A 12,034-nucleotide genomic window follows, 5' to 3' on the forward strand; every position below is an offset into this window, starting at 1 on the left:
GACGCACAACATGTACAGTGGAAGAAATTGATAGCCGTAGTACCTTATACCTCTTAGCTAGGTCACCGTGAAGCAGTAGATCTTTCGTCAGACGAAAGAAAAAAAAATAGAAATAATCGCTACTGCAGTAATTACGTTTTCTTACCTTCTGAAGTAACTGCGATGTATTGTTCAAATCGTCTTGGAAGGCCACAGGAGGGTCGAAGGCACTGCAAATAATTAAAATTGTTTATAAGTATGAAGTTATGTTAATCGTAGTTGCAAAGATAGTGTACTTTTTAATGCAGGTTATATACATATAATTATATAAGTGAATACAGATTTCTTTTAAGGTGCATGTTACATATGGTACTTAGGAGCAATGTAGTTAAAATTTAACAAAATTGTGTGTTCTGCATTGGGCCTTGGTCATAGTTGAAGGATAAGCAGTGGTACGTGTGTCTTTGTTAATTAACATTGTATTTATTTCGGTAACAATGGTGAGTGGAGCATATGCATCTAAACTTGCGACCCACTTGTTTAGCACTATCAGAACCTCTCTTACGCACTGTTCAAGAATATGCATCGCGTGCCAGATCAAATGGAACATATACTGATCTCAAGAAAATTTATTGCGATCAACGATCGTCCTCAGCTGCCGGTCACTTTTATAATAATTTATTCCAATGACGTGTTTCGAAGACTTAGGTCGTCATCACAGAGTGTCGATTATCCGTATATTTGCTTCGACAATCTGCTTCTGTATGCCAATTTTTTTGTTGGGCTGTTCCGAATCAAAATGCAGGCGACTGTTTTCAAGACGGTAGCTGGACGATTCCAGATAAAGTGGTTTGTACAGAGGAACTTCGTGTTAAAAAAGATAGTGAGGGAATTCAATTTTCTGAGATCCACACTCTCACCACGGACAACGCACTGAGCGGCGGTCGTCACTTAACGACCGAGAGCAACGCCGTTTGGGTAGATTTTACTTCTAACAGACAAGCACCACTGTATGAGGTAACCGCAGAAATCAACGTGGAACGTACGAAGAACGTATCCGTTTGGACAGTGTGGCGAAATTTGGCATTAGTGGGCTATGGCAGCAGAAGACCGACGCAAAGTGCTTTGCTAACAGAACTACATCGCCTGAAGCACCTCTCCTGGGCTCGTGACCATATCAGTTAGACCCTTGACGACTGGGAAAGCGTGACCTGGCCAAATGAGTCGTGGTTTCATTGGTAAGAGCTGATGGTAGGGTTCGAGTGTGGCGCAGACCGCTCGAAGCCGTGGGCCCAAATTGTCAACAGGGCTCTGTCCAAGCTGGTAGTGGCTCCATAGTGGTGTGGGCTGTGTTTACATAGAATGGACTTGATCCTCTGGCCCAACTGAACCGATCATTGACTGGAATTGGTTATGTTAGGTTACTTGGAGATCATTTGTAACCATTCATTGACTTCATGTTCCGAACCATGTCACTCGGCCGCAATTGTCCGCAAATCGTTTGAAGAACATTATAGACGGTTCGAGCGAATGATTTGGCACCCACATAGAAAATTTATGCGGCATAATCGAGTGATCAGTTCGCGCACAAAACCCTGCACCAGCTTTCGCAGTTATGGACGGCTATAGAGGCAGCACGGGTTCTGCAGTGGACTTACACTAACTTATTGCGTCCATTCCACTTCGATTTCATGCACTACTCCGGGCAAAAGGCGGTTCGACATGATGTTTTTTAGCAGGTATGCCATGACTTTTGTCACCTCACTATACTGTTGGTTGTTCTCGTTTCATTCACGGATAGAACGTGGGAAAGTTTTCTATTTCCTGACAGAAAAATAAGTATCCTTACAGTTTTAACGAAACTCTACGCACTGAGAGATATCATAAGCTGTATGCAAAGTAATTTCTGTCTAACTGAAGATACCATCTTCTCGACACGCGCCTCAAAAAGCTGTGACTGGTTATGGTACATCTGAAGAGATGAATCATTTGCACAATCGTTGCGTTTCGTCTGGTTTCGGTGAGGACAGTAATGTGAAGCAGCCTTTGGTAAAGAGATTTTAGCAGAGACTACACGGCGTGCAGCCTTGGCAATTTCGCACGGTCCCGCCTGGCGGGAAGCGGCGGGGTGGCCGCCTGGACGTATACCTGCGCCTGTCGCAACACAATGGGCCTCCAGTAAACAGCTCGGCCGCCCCCGGCCATCCCTGCCGTCGTGACGGGGCGTTTCCTTACAGAATACAACTATTAGCCCGGCGCGATTGATTTAGAGACAGCCTTGCAGTAAACACAACATAGGGCGTCCCAAAGGAGCGGCCGCCAGAACTGGCCTGGCCGCAGCTAGGGATAACGCGATAGGACTGTTGCCATCTCGTCCTGCCCACTGCAGCTGCGCCGGTGACAGGTTGGGTCGCGATCAGCTGGTCCACACGTCTCAGACAACCATCACTTGTCACAGAACCGTTCGAACGATGTTTCTGTCGTTATGTTATCGTTTCTTGGAACACACTGGCCGGTGCTAAAGCTTGACCAAGTTATGGTATAATTAACTTCTTAACGAAGATGTTGGGAAGTTAACAGAAGAGTAAAAATGACATGGAATGTTTTCGGTAAAGTAAACATGTTTTTCAAACCAAAGCTTTGGGTCTGTCTGCAAAGAAAAGTTTAGAATTAGTGTGCCCAATTTTGGTTTATGAAAAACATTCAAAAACTGAGACTGGATATCTTATATTGGGAACTGCTAAGAGAGATAGGAAAACAAATAATTCGACGAGGGGAAGTACTTGTATAGTGATTCTGATGCAGTGAAATGGACATGACATGTACTCAGTAAATGGTTGGTAGATGGAAGTCATTTACTGAATGCTAAGAGGCAAAAAGGTCCGAAATTACGGCTTCATCGATGATCTTCAGTCCGGAGATTGGTTTGATGTGGCTCTCTGTGCTGGTCTATCCAGTCTCTTCACCTTCATTTCTAAATGCAGCCATCTGAACATCTTTAGATTATCTAACCTACCCACCCAATTAACTGATCAACCATTCCAAGCCCCGATCCGTAGAAAGGCACTTCTGTTTTTCCATCATAATATCCTCCCGAGAAGTCACCGTCAGGAGATACGAATGTGAGACTATATTTACTTACAGAAAAATTTACGTAAGAGGATGCCATCAGCATTTAACCGTAGAGTAGAGTTGCCTGCCCTTCTGAAAAATAACGATTGCAGTTTCACCTTACTTTCAGGAGTTCAGCAACGTCATGTTGCGTGATGTTACAAGACCACATCAGCCTGTTGCCCCTGTAACTGCTGAAGGCCCTCTGCAGGAACCATGAACCATGGTTAGTCTGGCCTGTCCACAGACACCCTTCGAATGTCGTTGCGCTTACTGCGTACATTTGGAAACATCGGTCCCCTCCGACCGGCGGGGGGGGGGGGGGGGGGGAGTCCGGAAGGGGGAGTCGCTCGAACCGTGGCAAGGCTCCCCCGACCGAGTGGCTACCCCGTGCGCCTACTGTGTACTGAGGCGCACTATTCACCCCACGTCGACAAGGTTCAAAGTTCTTGCGAGGGGGAGGGGAAAAGAAGGCATTTCTAGGTATGCAGGAGGATATAGTTGAAGAATGCGTGAAACAGTCTAGACTAGATGAGGCCTTTATCCAGCAGTGAATGTCAAATGTCTGCTGGTGATGATTAGCTGACTGTCACGAACAAAAGATCGGTTTCAAACAAGTAGATCGAGCGACGTAGCTCAATGCTCAACACATTGGAATCGTATTTGGGAGACTGCGGTTCACATTCCAGTCTGGCCATTCGAATTTAAGATGCCCTTCCTGTGGCCCCCCTCACCCGACAAACGGAATATATATACCCCAATTGTCTGCATGTAGTTTTGTTCATATGAAAATGTTCGGAAATTTCAGCGAAACGTGTAACTGACGCGGGAATTGAGTACAGCTTGGCATTCACTTAGTGGGAAGTGGGAAATCGCTTAGAAAGCGCAACAAGGCACCTGGTACATCGACCCTCATCGTTAATTCTATGTGCGGATTCGATTCGGGGCCAACGCACCTCCCTGACCCGGGAGCAGCGCTTCAACGAGCAGGGTTGTCGGGGTGGTCGTGGGGTTATATAGGTCTTCGCTGGCGTCCTTTCTTTCCATTTTCGGATGGCATCGTCTCTATAAATACTAATAAGTGTAGGCGATAAAATACACCATTGTCTCACACCTTGGTCTATCAACCTCTTTTCCCCTGTGTAATTAGGGACGCCAAGTATTTTATAAGTCCCAATATTGTGCAGACGAAAATTTCTACACTTGCAACGTTCACCATATTTGTGTCGGCGCACGTCTAAAAACGTGCCAGAAGTGGCCGAGAATGCCGCAACTGTGCTCCGTGCCTACGCTCGGCTCATAGTACGCTCCCCACTAATGAATGCATCGGCAGGCTGGAGCCGGCCGTGTGCCTACACGCGGGCCGCGCTCGCCTTCAAATATTTGGGCCGTGCTGGCGCAGGTTGGAGCGGCGCTGCTGCGGCAGCGAGAGCAAAGGCGCCGGCGGCCTTTGAACGGGAGCCAACTGTTGTATTATTTCTTGGCTCTCGTGGGGAGTGACTTCCTGCCTCCCCCGCGTGGCTCTTGTTGGAACAGGGGCAGGGGCGGCGCAGCCTCTCACAGGCCCCTCCCCTCGCCCCAGGGGCCGGCGCGACGCTCCCTCGCGTTTGGCGTCACCCGCTCCACTCCGCTCAACTTCTGCTTCGACATCACCTAGCTGTTGATAAATTTCACATTGCTCGTTCTACTAGCATACATTCTGCCGACATGAAATGGGATGATAATGCACGATTAAATTCAGTTCCAGATACCATCTGCTCCGGTTTATTGGTAGAGTACAGAGAAAGTGTCCATAAAATGACTCCTTAGGAAACACTTTTACCGCCTAGGCTGGAATACTGCCCTGCTGTGTAAGACCCCTGCCGATGTACATGACAGCAAAAACGGTCAGGGATGAAGGTACATGATAATGATAGCAAAACCTTTGTAGTAAACGTGCATTTGGAAACGATCTATTCGCGAGGTGATTATGTATTTCTGGTTAAAAACCGACACTGTCTTCAGAACGAACTATAGCCCTAGCCAGTGCAAATCTTCTTAAAATGTAAACTTTATTTCACAAACAGCTCGTTTCTTGACCCATTTTTACGGGAAACTTTTGGTTCTATTATCGTACTTTTCACTTGTGTCGGTTCTCCCTGTTAATTATGACACACCCTGTATTACACAGGAAGATTCAGCTGCCCCTAGCTGTAGTTTCTATGCAGCCCGCAATGCCTTCGAAAACCGAGCATGAGATTTTCATAGTCTCTCACTCGCTACGTGCAAAATCTTAATCTACAGAAAAAATGAGCAGGCCCTTTCTGTAAGAAATTTAGTGCAGCCAAATTTTATACTGGGATAGGTTTTCACTAGAGGTCATAATTTTCGAATTATTCAAGAAAAACCTGCAAAAGTTACCTTCAAACGCGTTTTTCTCAAATAACTCAAATGGTTCAAATGGCTCTGAGAACTATGGGACTTAACAACTGAGGTCGTCAGTCCCCTAGAACTTAGAACTACTTAAACCTAACTAAGGACATCACACACATCCATGCCCGAGGCAGGATTAGAACCTGCGACCGTAGCGGTCGCGCGGTTCCAGACTGAAGCGCCTAGAACCGCTCGGCCACTCCGGCCGGCCTCGAATAACTCGTAAACTATGATCTCCAGCGAAAGCGCATACCTCTACAAAATTTAGCTACGTTAAATTTTCTACTAGAAGGTCCTGTTCATTTTTCCTACAGGACTAAGAGTTTGCCATAATTGCGATTAATTTTGTGGTCATTCCATTTTAAATCACACTGTACGCATACTCCTAGATATGTTTTGGAAATAACTGCTTCCAGTGACTGATCTGCAATTGTGCAATCACACAATAAAGGGTATTTCAGTCCATGTATTCGCAGTACGTTACGTCTGTTTATGTTAAGAGTCAATTGCCCCTCTCTGCAGCAGGTGTCGATCTTCTGCAGATCTTGCTGAATTTCGCTACGATTTTCTCTCTTAGTGACTTCTCTATGTACAACAGCATTATCCGCGACAAGCCTCACGAGAATTCTGACGTCATCTACAATGCCAAATATATATAGACCCGCAGTTAGTTTTACGTCTGAAGATTTCTTTCTTTTTAGAATAGGAGTCTTCGAACACTCTTCAGCTCCTTTCATATCGTTCTCATGGAGACCATGAAGATGAAACAGCTGTCACGGAGGTGCCCTAGCAGTTATTTCCTCATACATTGTCGATATAAGTAGCAGGAAAGCCAGTGGATATAAGTAGCAGGAAAGCCAGATAATAAGTGAAGACGTACGCTGCAATTGCTACTCTGAGATGAAAAGCTTGGCATGGGAGAAGAGTTCGGGCCACATCAAACGAGTCATAATAGTGATTAAAAAATTTTTAAAAAGTAAAGAAAACGCGAGATACCCCTGTCTTGGTCCTGCCTGTTAGGATGTTTTACGATTATGGTTCTGCTTTATTTTACATGGGCAAAAAAATAATAAAAAATTCTAAGATATAGTACAATGAGCAGTATCCTGTATCATGTACTTCTCAATAGCTTCCAGAGTATAGCCGCAAAAACGCTCAGTGGTACCTGAAATGAGGACAATTTGCGAACGAAACAACAGCTTTTAGAAACCAGCGCAGTAAAGAAGTATCATAACATAACGCAACCTGAGCCCTAAAGCATGACAAAAGAATAGACTATTTCGCTACCTTCGTAACAGAGGTCGCTGGAGAAAAAAAAATGGCTCTGAGGACTATGGGACTTAACATCTGTGGTCATTAGTCCCCTAGAACTTAGAACTACTTAAACCTAACTAACCTAAGGACATCACACACATCCATGCTCGAGGCAGGATTCGAACCTGCGACCGTAACAGTCGCGCGGTTCCGGACTGAGCGCCTAGAACCGCTAGTCGCTGGAGACTTTTGCTGCAATGTTCGACCCAGAAGCAGCCGAATTCGAACCCTCTTCTTATACAAAACAGTCAGGAGTATTTGCGCCTACGGTAGCTTACTCTCGACTCTATCGACTGCGCTACCAACAGTACATCAAAGTATGATGTATCACCTATCAGCCAGGCGCAACGAACAACTGTAAATACAAGTCTCTGTGACGCTTCAACGAGAGAACTTTCAGAACAAACAAGACATCGAATAATTTGTGATTAATTTACTGTAAAATCTGTCGTTGTTTTAAAATAATGGTCTTTCTAAGTAGAAAGTTAGTATATTAAAATAGTAACCTAGAGCGTCTGAACGCGACCACCGCACTACGGCTAGAAATAGGAAAAGCAGCACCGTGAGATGCAGGAAAGCACACGACACATATGTGCGCTAGATGCTCTGCTCTGAACAGGGAAGAAGAGGTTTCCTTTAGTATTCCAGTACGTCCTGCGATACACCCTGCAGAGGGAGGAATAGAAAATAAGCGAGCGACACACCGGCACATATTACATCATTTTGCCAGCCATTGAAACTGTCATTAAGTGTATTTTATTTCGCATTAAGACGTAGCTAACGCTGAATAACCAGTTACGAAAAATATTTTAAAAAATAGCGGTACCCATAGTAAACTCGGTACTTGAGAACGCAGTATATTTATCGCCTAAGGCAGGCCTCCGCTGTTCTTTTTATGACGCATGAAACAATGCTAACTATTTTTCGCGCCCTTCACCTGTTAACGCTTGTAATAAACCGCGCTTTATGCTCGAAAATAAAACCTAAATTGCTTCTGCGGATTATTTTCGCCGTTATCTGGAGAAGTGCCCCTGCTGGTAATTATGGTAAAGCATCAAAACAGGTCGTGCTCGTACACGCTTCCTCTAGTACTTAGACCCGATTTATGAAGAAGGAAAGCTGCATCATTACGTCCTGCCAGCACTGGGGTTATTCGCAGTTGCGCAATACCTCGGGTGCAGAAGGGTGCTGTAAGGAATCGACCGTTGCTTTGTTAAAGAATAAAGGGCGCATAATGGCACTCGCATATAAAGTTTTGGGCAAACCTATATCTGTGCTTCCGGCCGGTGTTTTAGAGCCTGTTCCTGCCGAATATGACTCCAGTGTTACTTAACTGTCCTCGCTCCACATTTACACTTTCCCGCCGGCGTTCTGCCGGTACCTCACGCTCGCTCTGCTAATTATGTCACCAGCAATACATTAAAGTTTGATATATTTCTTGTCAGCCAGGCGCAACGAACAGCTCTGAATACAATTCTGTGTGACCATTCACCAAGAGATATTTCTGAACAAATGAGATATCACACAATTTTTGATTAGTGTAACACTATTTTATGTGATCTCTCTTTGTTTTAAAAATAAAATCAGTGTATTAAAATAGTAACCTAGGGCGTTTGATTATGATCGCCGCTCCACAGCGAGAAACACAATTTGCCGGCGTGGACGGGTTGAAGGGCAACTAGTCGACGGTACTTCATTGTCGGGAGGGTTGGGATCTAATAATACATTCAGTGGATTATTTGTAACAGCTGACGTGCTGCAGGGCACTGGTCTCACCAGGTCTATAAACTAGCGAACTCAGCGTTACTTAATCTGCCAATTCATCGATAACCATGTGTGACACTTAAGATCTCGAAGTTTCGAGTCCCTTGATTCCTATCTAGTTATAGTATCTACGAGGGGTGGAGCTTAATAGTGGCAACTATTTATTTAAATCTCGTACAAAATAGATACGTGTTTCAAAGTTTTACTGACCTTCAAAAGTAGTCACCAGCATTGTGTATAACCCGTTGCCAGCGACGTAGAAGTCGTAGGATAATCTTAGCAGTGCTAGTTGTGTTGACAGTTCGAGCTGCGCGGTCTATTGCCCGACTAACATGCAGAGTTCTCAAGCGAATGTCGTGAAGTGTTTCCTTCAGTTTAGAAATCGAGTTTAACTTACGAGGACTTAAGTCAGGGGAGTGCAGTAGGTGGTATAGCACTTAGCAACCCCATCAGTCAAACATACAGTAACAGCTTGCACTGTACGTGCTTGAGCATTGTCCTGCAAAATGATGGTCAGCTCCTGCAGAAAGTGTCATCACTTCTGTTTCTATGCTGTTCATTTTTGGAACACAACCTACGGACAGCATTGTTCATTCTCCGATGGATGTCTATTGGTGTTTGTCTTTTGGCGAGAAAGAAAAGAATAACAGCGCTTGGTCCTGTTTGTACGCCTTTGGTAATGTTGTTGTTGTGGTCTTCAGTCCTGAGACTGGTTTGATGCAGCTCTCCATGGTACTCTATCCTGTGCAAGCCTCTTCAAAAAAATGGTTCAAATGGCTCTGAGCACTATGGGACTTAACATCTGAGGTCATCAGTCCCCTAGAACTTAGAACTACTTAAACCTAACTAACCTAAGGACATCACACACATCCATGCCCGAGGCAGGATTCGAACTTGCGACCGTAGCAGCCGCGCGGTTCCGGACTGCGCGCCTAGAACCGCAAGACCACCGCGGCCGGCAAGCCTCTTCATCTCCCAGTACCTACTGCAGCCTACATCCTTCTGAATCTGCTTAGTGTATTCATCTCTTGGTCTCCCTCTACGATTTTTACCCCCCACGCTGCCCTCCAGTACTAAATTGGTGATCCCTTGATGCCGCAGAACATGTCCTACCAACCAATGCCTTCTTCTAGTCAAGTTGTGCTACGAACTCCTCTTCTCCCCAATTCTATTCAATACCTCCTCATTAGTTATGTGATCTACCCATCTAATCTTCAGCATTCTTCTGTAGCACCACATTTCGAAAGTTTCTATTCTCTTCTTGTCTAAACTATTTATCGCCCATGTTTCACTTCCATACATGGCTACACTCCATACACACTTTGTTAATAACATCGCCATAATTCACGTTTCCGCATTTACCGCACACATGTCGGAAAGACTCAAATACCACACCAATCTTTTGCCTACGTGTCGGTGCTTATTTACGCGAACCGGAGTCGCACTTTGTAGTACATGCACTACAGAAACGCTCTCTAACCGAAACTCTTTGACCGTCTCGTATATAATCAGTTATTCACGTTGTTAGTATGGTATTAGGAGGTTTATGTCTCCATTACAAAACGTATTTATTTAAACAAACAATGATATGTGAAACTGCCTGCCTGAACCATATATAAAGGCCTGCAAAATTAGCCAACTTCGGGCTGCTTACCTACCTGAGACCAGAAATATACGGCTCAACTGCAACGCCGGGCAGGAACGTGACTCACTTCCGTAAGTAATTAATTGCTGTGTTAGTGCCACAAAATGCCCCCCCCCCCCCTCCCCCCATGACCTCATTCCCCGAAGAACCAGTTCCAATCTTGCAGTTTCCTGGAGAGCCGCGAGTACCAGACCATTCTTGGCTGGGGACCCAGCTCTGTGTAGTGGCGGTGGCGAAGTGGAGTGGACAGCGGCTGCATAACCGGGAGACGACGCCGGTAGCGGCGCGGCCAGTGAGTCTATTTTTACGCGGTCCTTCCGATGCGGCGACCGGCATTGGTTCAAGGAGAACGGGTGAGCGCTCCGCCGCACACGTGGTGCTCGCGAGCCAGTGTTGGCCGCGCTAATAGCTCATGTTTATGCATGCGCGTATGTCATGTCGGGCTCCATTATCTCGACCATAAGAGCGGCGCGCCGCCGTCCGCAGACGCCGGCGAGCGGGGCACGCGGAAAGAAAAGTAACGCCGTCCACTTGTTTTGATAGCTGCCGCACAGTCGCCGCTATACATTAGCCGGCTCTTCTCTGTGTGGCGTTCACTGATGAGCAATTGAATTGGAAGTACCCGCCGCGCCAGCGAGATAGCGATCCTGTCGCCTCGGTGGCTGGAATATTTCGGTGCAGCACGTGACTATGACGTCTGCAGGACCTGCACTAGCCGTCTGTGCGACGTTCACGCGGTGGACAGGACACGGAATCTCAGTGCGTTTGATCGCTACCGTATAACTGCAGTCGCTTCATCTCCAAAATCGTTTACCCTCTGGCCAACTGCTCACGCTCTCTGCGACAACGCTCAGTTCCTCAGCTACAGTTGTTGTATGAATTTTATCCATAGTGGATGCTGTCGAACTCCGTGACTGTTCCTTTATGGGGTTGTAGAAAAATATCCGCTACCAGTCACAATAAAAGGTTGTTTATTCGTCCCACGACCGGTTTCGGGCTTGCGCTCATCTTCAGATGTTTATACATTCATGTACATGTTTGCCGGCCGGTGTGGCCGTGCGGTCTAGGCGCTTCAGTCTGGAACCGCGTGACCGCTCCGGTCGCAGGTTCGAATCCTGCCTCGGGCATGGATGTGTGTGATGTCCTTAGGTTAGTTAGGTTTAAGTAGTTCTAAGTTCTAGGGGACTAATGACCACGGATGTTAAGTCCCATAGTGCTCAGAGCCATTTGAACCATGTACATGTTTGTACTGTTGGAGATCAACACATGTAAACATAGTGTGCACATCATAATAGTGTAATATGGAGCTATATCTGATATATGGACGTGAAAATGACCATAAGTGTGTAACTAAGTGACAAAACTATCACCACAGCATAACTGTAATAATGGTGCTTCAACTTTTTTGATCTGCAGCAGTACCAACATCTACATGAATGTATAAACACCTGAAGATGGGCGCAAGCCCGAAACCGGTCGTGTGACGAATAAACAACCTTTTATTGTGACTGGTAGTGGATATTTTTCTACAACCCCAAACAGTTGTACATCAATCTTGCTCCATCACCTTTATGTTTGTCCGTCAGGATACGAATGTGTCAAACAGCGAAAACTATCGTTATGGTGTATCTATCGAAGCGACCACACAGTCTGCTGTATTCAGGGAAGTCATTTTATGTCCCTTAACTGTGATATGAACAGAATGGAACCTAATAAGTGTAGAGGAGGAATTACTCTGCAGTCAGTAAAGCAGGAATCACTCTACAATCAGTAAGACTCGTTGGCTATAAATTTACTGCGTATTCTATT

At 45.7% G+C, this 12,034-nt stretch overlaps 1 protein-coding gene across 1 annotated transcript in view; it reads right to left on the reverse strand.

Annotated features, from left to right (window-relative positions):
• The window catches only part of LOC124726698 (fap1 adhesin), a 285,663-nt gene that overhangs the window by 166,168 nt on the left and 107,461 nt on the right, over positions 1–12,034 (reverse strand). The window contains exon 3 of the mRNA XM_047248466.1: positions 146–209. The gene's annotated coding sequence lies outside the window, so the exon portion shown is untranslated. The remainder of the gene's footprint in view (positions 1–145; positions 210–12,034) is intronic.

Source organism: Schistocerca piceifrons, chromosome 1 (assembly GCF_021461385.2).
Source record: "Schistocerca piceifrons isolate TAMUIC-IGC-003096 chromosome 1, iqSchPice1.1, whole genome shotgun sequence".
NCBI lineage: Eukaryota > Metazoa > Arthropoda > Insecta > Orthoptera > Acrididae > Schistocerca > Schistocerca piceifrons.